This window comes from Nycticebus coucang, chromosome Y (assembly GCF_027406575.1).
Source record: "Nycticebus coucang isolate mNycCou1 chromosome Y, mNycCou1.pri, whole genome shotgun sequence".
Classification (NCBI taxonomy): Eukaryota; Metazoa; Chordata; class Mammalia; order Primates; family Lorisidae; genus Nycticebus; species Nycticebus coucang.
This window is the reverse complement of record NC_069805.1, coordinates 34,409,151-34,419,922: the sequence shown is the minus strand read 5'-3', so window position 1 is coordinate 34,419,922 and position 10,772 is coordinate 34,409,151. Positions and strand designations below refer to the sequence as shown.

At 44.8% G+C, this 10,772-nt stretch overlaps 1 long non-coding RNA gene across 1 annotated transcript; it reads right to left on the bottom strand.

Moving 5' to 3' along the window:
• Positions 1–290: 290 nt before the first annotated feature.
• Positions 291–1,571, bottom strand: LOC128579186 (uncharacterized). Its single transcript, XR_008378062.1, has 3 exons — positions 1,314–1,571; positions 1,060–1,184; positions 291–320 (listed from the first exon to the last, which is right to left on the bottom strand). It is a non-coding gene; the product is annotated as an uncharacterized LOC128579186 (long non-coding RNA).
• Positions 1,572–10,772: the final 9,201 nt, after the last annotated feature.

Genomic DNA, 10,772 nt, shown 5'->3' with positions numbered 1-10,772 from the left:
TCCTCTTCACTGGCATATTCACATATCTGTTTGTTATGTGTCCCTGAGCAAAAGATATCTCCACAGTTTTTATAGACCAGTTGTCTCACCAGCAGGTGAAGTCGTATGTTTCTTCTTCTCTGGCTGTGGATACCACATATTATCATTCATGCTTTTTCCAGATTGGTTCCACCAGGCACTGACATCAGCAGGGATGAAAATGAATTCAGGTTGCTTTGCATGGTCTAGATCTTGGTATAAACAGCAATCAGGTTGATTAGTTAGTGTGGCCAGGGTTTGAAAGACTGGTACAAAGGGGTGCTGGGTCAGCACTTGACCTGCTGAAAAAATAATAAGTGTTAGTAAGAGTAAGTCATAGTTTGAAAGAAGAGTCATAGTGTAAGATAAAATGAAAAAAGAGAATGGGATAGATTGAGGCAATCTTCACTCAGCTTCTAATGTGTTATTACTGAAAGTGGAGGGGGATGTTTAAAGAAAAGAGTGTTTAAAAGTGACTTTTTCTTTTTTTGAGACATAGTCTTACTTTATTCCCCTTGGTAGATTGCCTCGGCATCACAGCTCACAGCACTTCCGACTCCTGGGCTTAGGTGATTCTCTTGCACCAGCCTCCCAAGTGGCTGGGACTATAGGTGTCTGCGACCACACCCAGCTATTATTTGTTGCAGTTTGGTTGGGGCAGGGCTCAAACCTGCCATCCTCAGTGTATGGGGCTGGTGCACTACCCAAGGAGCCTAACTAATTGGAATACAAGGCAGTTAGCTGTAGCTGCATAACAAATAACCACAGAACACAGGGATATTGAACAATGAATATTTCTTGTGCATCAGCAGGCTTCCTAGGAGATGTGCTCTCATCTGGCCTTGGCTAGGGCAGCTCAGTGTCACAAATCCCTCATCCTACACAGACTAGATGGCTGGACCCCATATGTCTTCCCAGGGATGACAGAAAGTCAAGGTCAGTAGGCCAAATGATACCTTCACAGCAGCTTGCATTTTGGCTGATTTCCTATTGACCAAAGCCAGACACATGCTGAGCTCGGGGTTGGAAGATTACACCCACCTGCTGAGTAGTAGAGCAGTGCAAAGTTGCATGGCTGAGATGGTGGATACCAACAAGGGTGAAGAATCAGGCCATTAATTTCATCATAGTCTGAGTAGTGTGTATGCCCTCTTGTAGTACCCATGCTGTCAACACCAGCATCACATGTGGAAAAGATGGACAACATTGCACATATACAGGCCGAGAGCGAGTGTCAGGGCCATCCCGGGTGTTTCTCCTCCACTACTGCTCCACCTCCTGCCCTCCTGCTCTACCTGGTGCTGCCTGTAGGTGCTCAGGTCAGGCTGGTCATGGAGGCTCCTGATGCTGGAACTCAGAACGCGCTGCTCAGAACACAGAATGTCAGCGAACACACTGATCCCTTCACCTTGGCAAAGTCTGTAGTCAACACAAACCTCCCAGAGTAGCGGACCCTATTCGAAGGACCTGACTCTGCTGAACTGCCCTCATGGGCAGTTATCTGGACAAATCTGGCCCGCAGCAGCCTGCGCCAGCTCAGGAGGGCGGGGACCCGCAGGAGAGGCCTGACCACAGCCCACCCGCCCGGCCCTCACCTCCCGCCCGGCCCTCACCTCCCGCCCGGCCCCCACCTCCAGCCCGGGTGGCCCATCCTGTCCACCATGTTTACCCCTTGCTCCCCACTCCTCTGCTCCCGGCCTCCAGGAGGCCTTGCCACAGGGACGGTGGGATGTCCTCAAGGCACTCCATGATGGTACCTCGAAGATGGGATCCCCTTCGACAGCCCGGGTATTCCCATGTGGGGGTACTTCCCAGGGTGTGCTGGAATGGCTTCCCCAAGAAGAAGACCCGGCTACCTGTTCATCATTTCCGGTGGATGGGCCGCCCGGGGACTGTGAGGATCCCCCCTCTTGACAGAAAATGGACTCGTTCTGCAGGACGGGAGCAGGTGATCAGCTCAGCACTGTCCTCACTATCACGCGACGTCTCAGACCCAAGTGCCCTCAAAGACAGGATGGAAAATACAGTGAGGGGGGAAGACCAAATATTTGCTGATGGCCAGAAAAATACAAGAAGTTGCCATGACAGCAGTGGGACTGGACCTTCAGCCCTTGAGCCCCTGGTGGCCACAGGAGTCCGGGCTCCTTTGCTGCCTAAGCCTGAGCGTCTGAAGAAAGGTCCCGATTCCCAGAGCTCAGAGGACCCCTTGAATAAGAGATCGTGCACATCTTGTGCGAGCACGTACACATGTGGCATCCCTGTCCCCAGGCGCAATGCCATTACCAGCTCCTACAGCTCTACCCGAGGCTTCTCACAGCTCCAGAAGAGAAGCGGCCCCAGTTCCTCACCCTCCTCATCCCGCTCCAAGACACAACTGAGGCCAGCAAAGAAAATAAGAGGAGAAGAGCTGGGTCATCATTTCAGTTCCTCAACTCCACTTGTCCCAGACAAGGAGTCCCGGGGAGAGAAGGCTGCAGAAGCGACCACAAACGTCTGCAGTTCCCCATCTACAACTCACAGCTCTAGGCCGCGAAAACGGAAGTTTCCACTGCTGCGCTGTCCGCGAGGGGAACCTCTGACTTTGCCTCCAGCTCCCGACCCTGGCTATTCAGTCACTGCTAAACACCTGGACTTAGAAAAGAAAGCTTCATTCGACTGGCTGAACAAGTTTTTGGCAGACACGACTGAAGACGAGATGATGGAGGTGGACCCACCAGACACTGACACCACCACCGATTCCACAGTCGAGATGATGGAGGTGGACCCGCCAGCAGCCCCCCCTGCCATCGAAGACGTCGAGATGACTGAGGATAGCCCAGAACCTGTAGCTCTTCCAGCGAAGACGTTTACTAAATCCCAAGCCCTATCTGCCCCATCCACCACCGCCAAGCAACGATTTCAGTCTGGAATGCTGAGCATTCTACCCCTCCCACCTTCTGCGGCACCTCCACCTTCTGCGGCACCTCCACCTTCTGCGGCATCTCCATCTTCTGCGGCACCTCCAACTTCTGCGGCACCTCCATCTTCTGCGGCACCTCCATCTTCTGCGGCACCTCCATCTTCTGCGGCACCTCCATCTTCTGCGGCACCTGCTGTGTCTTCCTCATCTCCCCTGAGCAGTGTGAGCCGCACCAGGAGCAGCGTGAGGAGCGCCACCACTTACGCTGCACAGCCCTTTCTCTCTGGGGCACTCCCTGCCTCTGCTGACAGGTTTATCCCAGCCCAGATTTCCATCGTCCAGGTTGCCAAGTTTACTCCCAACCGTACATCAAGCACAGTCACCACCTCTGGATTCAGCCAGTCCCCTCCCAGTGCTGTTCAGACAGCCAGCAGCAGCAGCTCCGGTGGCTTCCGTACATTGGGCGGCACCCTGACCACCTCACGCCCAGCCCCCACCAGCCAGCCAGCGCTGACCATCAGTTTTGCCTCAAGTGAGAAACCTCCTCTCCCGTCAAATCCAGGAGCCAGTCCCCAGACTGCATATAAGGCCACTGATGGGCCACGACGCCGAGCTCCCAAGCGACGCCTTCCCCCAAGCTGTGGAAACTCTGCAGCCGCACCCCCAGCTAAAAAGCCAAAACTAACCCCAGGCCCTGCTGCCAAAACTAATCCCTGAGAGCCATCTTTGCTGGCAGCTACAAGGTGCAGCCCACTTGGATGTCTGTGCATTTGATAGGATTGGGAAAGACTTCTTATCCCTAAAACATTTCCTTACTTGGCTTAACTATCAGAAGTGGCTCTCTTCCCTGAGTTCCCTTAGGGCAGTGGTTCTCAACCTTCCTAAAGCCGTGGCCCTTTAATACAGTTCTTGTGGGTCACGACGCACAGGTTGAGAACCACTGCCTTAGAGGACTCTTTCTCCATTTCCTGCTGCTTTGTCCCTTGTAGGATATAATCACAGTGTGTGCTGCCTTTGCCATTTTCCTCCTTTCTATTCCGAGTCAAGACCTCATCTCCCAAACTCTCTGCCACCTGGCCCCTAAAGGCTTACAGGCAAAAGACTGTTAGCATGGCAGAGCCAGGGGTGAGCCACTTCCCTCCATGAGGGCAAAGCTCTCATCTTAGAGCAGACAGGAAACCCACGCCTGCTGTCAGCTGCCTCCTACCCCACCTCCCTGGTGGCCTCATGGGGCCGTTGTCTGCCTCTCCAAGATGATATGTAGGAGGCCTTGTCCTGTTACTTGTCTGATGCTCCTGCCTATGTTTGAGGAGAAATTGAATTGTATGAGTGGCGACATGTTGGGACTTAACTGCTTCAAGTTTTCTAGGGCCCTGCTATCTGAAGGTGGACAGTACAACCACTGTCTGGCTGCAAGTGCTGACCCTGAATTTCAAAAGGTTTTTGCCTTTAAGGGCTGGCAGACCTGGATGGTGGGGGTGGGGAGGCGGGGAGTACATACTTTCCAGTGACAGCTGGGTGCCCGTAAACTTGAAGCAGTTGAGCCTGGCACTCCCAAAATGCCAACACTCATACAATTCAATTCTTCCCTGTCCACATTCATAGGCATGAGCGTCACACAAATATCACAGGACAAGGCCACCAACATATAATCTCAGAGAGGCAGACAATGGCCCCATGAGGCCACCAGGGAGGTGGGGCGAGGAGGCAGCAGACAGCGGGCCTGTGTGTCCTGCCGGGTCTAAGAGCTTTGCCTTCCCTGGAGGGAAGTAGCTCACGTCTGGCTCTGCCATGCTAACAGTCTTTTGCCACCAAGCTCTTAGGGGCCAAACTGCCAGAGAGGACCGGAGATGAGACATTGATTGAGAAATGGCAGGAGGAAAATGGCAAAGGCAGCACATACTGTGGTCTCCAAGATAAAGCTGAGCTTCAAGATCATTTTCAAACAATGAAATCCTACAAGGGATGAGGGAGTATTACCCTCCACTTATGAGACCTCACTGGGGGCTACCTCACCCACACTCTAAGTTACAAAATCTACCTTCCTGAGCCGTACTTTCAGGCTGTATCTTAGTGATTTCCCCTCCGAGAGCCCTGTCTGGTCATTTCCCCTTTCCTGCTTTATACTACAACCAGATGCTTAGGCCCAGGAGCCCCACTGTCATGCCCATCCTCTTTGGGAGAAGAGTGAATATGAGTGTCATGCCAACTTTTCTGAAGATTGTTCTACGATTGGGATTTTGCCCATCACCTGTTAAGAAGACCAACATTTGGGGTCACATACTAATTTAGAGTATAGTTTGTTAACACTATTTTCATGGTTTTAAGGTGTTTACTATATTTCTTTGAAAGCTGAGGATGCTGAGTGATCTTAAGTGAAATGTTAATACCTTTTGTTTGATGTATTAGAATTTAGGGTTATAAAAATCAGAATAGCTGTTCTTAAAACAACAAGAAAAATACCTGTGTTTCTGTCGCCACTTCCAACATACGAATGTTTCCATAGATTGTTTGCTTTATAGCCATCCTGTTTGTGACAGAAGCCCTACTTCCAATTTATCTGTTTCTTATAGAGTGGTTTTGCATATTCCAGTTACCTAGATGCTCTTTGGAGATTTTTGATACCATTTAAGGAAGATGGCTAGATATCTGCTTTTGGAATCAGAAAAAAACAGGAATATTTATTATATTTGTGTATCTGTATGTATTTTTATACTATCTTTGACACCTTACACATTGTTTTCACAATTTACGTTGCCATCACCCTGAAGAAATAAAAGCACTTCCAAAAGGGTTTTTAAAAACAAAATTCTGAGAACAAATTTTAACTTTGTAAGATAAATAGTCAGAAATTGAACCTTCAGTAATAACCATCATTGGGAATATTGATATATTGTTTGACAATGTTGCTTCTTCATTTGCATGGAAGTTGACGGTCAGGTACATAAAGTTAATTTTTACTGTTCAGAATAAGTTATGTGAAAAGATGTCATTTTATTTTCAAATGTATGTATTGTAACCCTCAGTTTCAAGCTGTATAAAAAATTAAATTGGATTGTATTACTGAAAAGTGAATTTTGTAATTCTCCTATGTCAAATTATACCTAATTTGGAAAGAGGGAAGTGGCAACCACTAAAAGATGGGTTCTCTTCTCTAAATGGAGGAAAAGTCTCAGCAGAGCAATAGGATAAAGTGTTATGTTAAGTATAAATATTTAAAAAATGAAAATAAAAATAAAAAAAGGAAAAGATGAATACTTAGATGTTCAGGGGATCCCAGGGCCACCCTCACTTCAGACCAGCTGGCCATTAATTTAGGGGCTCCCACAACCACCTTTTTGGTCGAAAAGACCAAATGACTCACAGAACTCCGGAAAGTGTTACATTAGTGAGTATAGTTTCTTAGAGTGAAAGGATGCATATTAGAACTGTGGAAGTAAGAGACACCTAGAGCAGAATCTGGAGCAGGTCCAGATGTGCAGTCTCATGTCCTGGGAACACGTTCCCCTCCTAGTATCAACAAGGTGAGGCAGTACACACAGAGTCCCGCCAACCCAGGAAGCTCAGTCGATCCCCAAGTGTTCAGGCTTTTTTGTGAACTTGATCACATTGTGTGTGTGTAGCTGACCATTAGCCTTCAGCCCCTCAGGAGGTCAGAAGTCATATGGCATGTCCCAAAGCCCCCAGCATACATCACCTTCTTAGACTGTCTCATGGCTAAAGCCCCCAGGCAGATAACGATGTTGTGATGAGGCAGGACACTCCAGGGACCTTGAGATTTCCTCCCAGTAGCTGAAGCCAGAGACCAGACCTCTCTCCAGGTGAAGAGAATTTTTTGTCCCACACTGCCCCGCCTGTATCGGGGAAGACATGTTCACCCTGAGCTTGCTTGCCCTGTGTACCTACCATGACGCTATCCATAAACATCCTGGTTTTCCTCTCCTTCTGGGCACGTGGTGGGGTTATGCTTCCTTCCTTTAGCCCTTTGAAGACAGATGTGCCCTAATGACTTGCCTTAGTAGGGGAAATGTAAGAGGAAATAATGAGAAGGCAGAAACTTCAGAATCAACATAGGTTCACCATGTTCCCTTCCCTGATCTCAGGAGCCTGTGGAAACAGGTTGGGATGAAGGGCCCATGAGTCTGGGACCCTGAGAAACTAGGAAGAAGTACCCCTCACCAACCCTTGATACACTGTCCACATCAGTCAGTGGTAACCGTTTGTTGTGTTAACCACCTAAGATTTGGGGATTGAAGCCTGAAATTAAAGACTCCTTTAATAGAAAACGTATTTCTGATTCTACAGCTATAAAACATAAGAAAAAAGTCTGTTAATAAACTGCATGATGCCAATGGATCATATTGTACATCATTATAAAAATAAACTTTTAAAAAACTGACTAAATATGAATTTAAAAATTGAAGAATGCACATATATTTCTTCTGGGGGTAAACTTAAAATAGAAATGACTGATTTTTAAAATACTGAAATAGAATTATGTAAGAGTGACTGCTTTTTGGACAATATAAAAGCCTCTTTGTTGGAGTGATATGAAGTTATTAAAAATTGATCCTAGGTCTTATCCACTTCTGATGTTTATTATTCTCTTAGTCCATCTTCATCATTTCCCAATAATAACTGATTGAGTATTTTCTCTCTAATATTTTTTGTCTCTGATTCAGATTAAGTTTTCCATTTTTCATGGGATATTTGGGGTCCATTGTCTTTTAATGTGTACTAATAAAATATCAAAGGTCAGATTTTGCTTGGTGGTAGTTTCCACGATGAAGACTGTGCATGTATGTAGGCAACAATCCTCTGGTCATTCATCCTCCACCCTTATTACTAGATGTGGCTTAAAATAATGGACAAAGCTCAGAGTTTATGCAACAGGTTATTAGCTGCCATCTTTTTATTTTGGATTAATTGCTATTCCAGAATATAGACTCAAATGGTCCTTATCATTCTTACATGTGAAATATAAAATCTGATTAGAGGGATTAAGTTTTATCACATAACTGGTTTTGATTCTGGAAAATTGTTCATGGAGGAGGATAAAACTCACTTATAAATTCTCATTTGGGCCAAATGATTTAGTAAAGAGTGCTGAATGGATACCTGATTTTATTAATGTCTAAAGTATGGCCCCTGTCACCATAGAAGATGATACTTTGATTATAAGATGTGAGTTTTATGTATATGAATATAAATGATGTCAATAATAACTGGAACTGCTTCTTCAGTGAAATTTCTCAGTATATTACATGCCCAAATCAAACCAGATTTTCAGAAAAATAAAACTTTGCTAGTGATTTGGGGTACTAGAATGTTGGGTGTTTTTGTTTATTTTTGAAGAGAAAGTATTCTCTCTTTTTCAAGAAATGAGCATTTATTTCTGAATTAAAATCTTGTTATAATAAATATAATAGCTTCTACTCAGTCTATTTTTGTTATAAGCTGATACAGTTTTACATTTACATTACACAAAAAGGCTAATTTATTTCCTCAAGGTGACTATCTTGGGTATATTTCTGATGTCTCAGGTGCCTCCTCAGAGTCTCTCCTGTTGTTCACTGAACCCACCTCAGATGCCCCTCATTGGGTGAGGGTGAGGCCAGGGCCCTTAAGAAGCAGGCAAGTGAAGACTCTGGTTGGTGAAGAAATCGGAAGAAATGTGGAAGATAAATTCTGTCACTCCTTCTGCTCCCTCCCTCCTGCAAATTGTTTTTTTTTTTTTTTGTAGAGACAGAGTCTCACTGTACCGCCCCCGGGTAGAGTGCCGTGGCATCTCACGGCTCACAGCAACCTCTAACTCTTGGGCTTACCCTCAGCCTCCCGAGTAGCTGGGACTACAGGCACCCGCCACAACGCCCGGCTATTTTTTCTTTTTGTTGCAGTTTGGCCGGGGCCGGGTTTGAACCCGCCACCCTTGGCATATGGGGCTGGCGCTCTACTCACTGAGCCACAGGCGCCGCCCAGCCTACAAATTGTTTTAAGCTTTTCCTACACAGTCCCTTTGCAGCTCCCTTTCCAGCTGAGCAGCGCACCTGTCTGCTGAGGCTCCCTGCACAGTAGCAGCCAGAGTGGACACCGTCCTGGAAACACATCCCAGGAACTGTTTCCTGTCATTTCCAGCCTCATTTCTTTCTGAGTTCATTCTCTGTGTCCTTGATTTGTACAAGTACCTCTCCCATAAAGCTTTGTTTATGTGATTGTTTGTTTTAAAAAAAAAAAATAGGGTTGAGACAGCTAGTTTTGCTCTTGTTGCAGAGACGGATAGTTCTCCACCAAAATGTGTGCTGTGCTCTCTCTTCAGGGGTCTAGAGCTGTCACTGCAAGCAGCAAACCAGCTGGAGATTCCATTTCTTCACTATCTCCTTTTGCATCAAAATGTGACCAATTACTTAGTCCCACCACTGGCATCTGAGCAGAAACAATAGGACACCTCTTAGCTTAAGCCTTTTAAAGGTCATTAGGCTTTTTCCCAGGTTCTCTTTCCCCTTCTCTCATCTGCCTCTGCTCTTACCCACCACACTCCATTGCTTCATGTAGTAATAACTGCAATAATAAATATAATTACAATTTATTGTGTTTTCTAGGTGCTAGGCACATTACTCCAATTTTCTCACAAGTAGCTCGAGGAGATAGGTACTCTTTTAACCCTCATATTGCAAATGAGACAACCAAGATTACAGCTGCAAATATGTGAACCTGGGATTCCTAGCCTAGGTGGTCTGACTTGAAAGCCTCTGTTCCTACCTAATATGATATGCTGCTTCCCAGAGCAGTTCAATTTAGTAGGGAATTTTTAAGGAAGACTAAGTACATATAGTCCATAAATTAAGAAATACACTCTGGGATTAAAGTTTATTTTATCTTAGAAAAATGTAAGCTCCAAAACAGATGCATTACACTGACCAAAATGATAAACCACAGAGAGGCAAGCTTTATAATTAAAATAGTTTTCTGAGAGAGCCTAAGGTGAGGTTTATTGAGGGACAGTAAACTATTATCCATTTATAAAGCATTCTATCAATTTCATGGATTTTTGTGGTTATTAAAAATTATATAAGATACAGAATTTATTATGGTTAATGGCCAAATCTTGAGAAAATTATAACTAGAGAACCTGGCTTCATTTATATGAATGTTGATCACTTGATCTTTTTTTTCTTTCCAAAGCTTACATTAATAAAACACTAGAATTTAATTTCTTTTGTTTCTTTCTTTATTTCCATCTCTATCCACTACTCTCTAGATTTTGGACTGTAACCTGTTTTCCTAATTATTAAATGTTTGATGAGGCCATATGATGATGCAATACATATGGCTATACTAATAAGCTGCACCAATGATAACCATGCTCACTTTGCAAGAGGACTACCATTATAAAAATTAAAATATAAACAGAGATTTTAAATGCCTTCATTAGGCTAAACTTGGTAGCTCTCTTGTTTGCCTCTCCATTTTTCATGAGATTCTTGAGCGGGGATCTGAATAAGGCTCAGTACTCACTCTACAAAGATAAAATCATTCTATATTCATTTTGCACGGAAGAATACTCAATAATTCATGAATAGTTTTCTGATTGAAACTATTTTCATCTTTTTTTCTAAATCACATCATTTTACTTCCATATATAAGTTTGTTTTGTTGTTAAAGTTATACTACAGTGGATGAGTATTGTATGCATTGCATTATTTAATTAATGCTTATGTTCATTATTCACACGGGAAGTAAACAATATTAAAAAAGCAAACAGATTATTTTAATGAGGCTTTTTATACTACACCTTTTTTGCTTTTGAGGTTATGGCTGAATGAGTGGTTTGAACAAGTTAACCGTTTATTCAAAG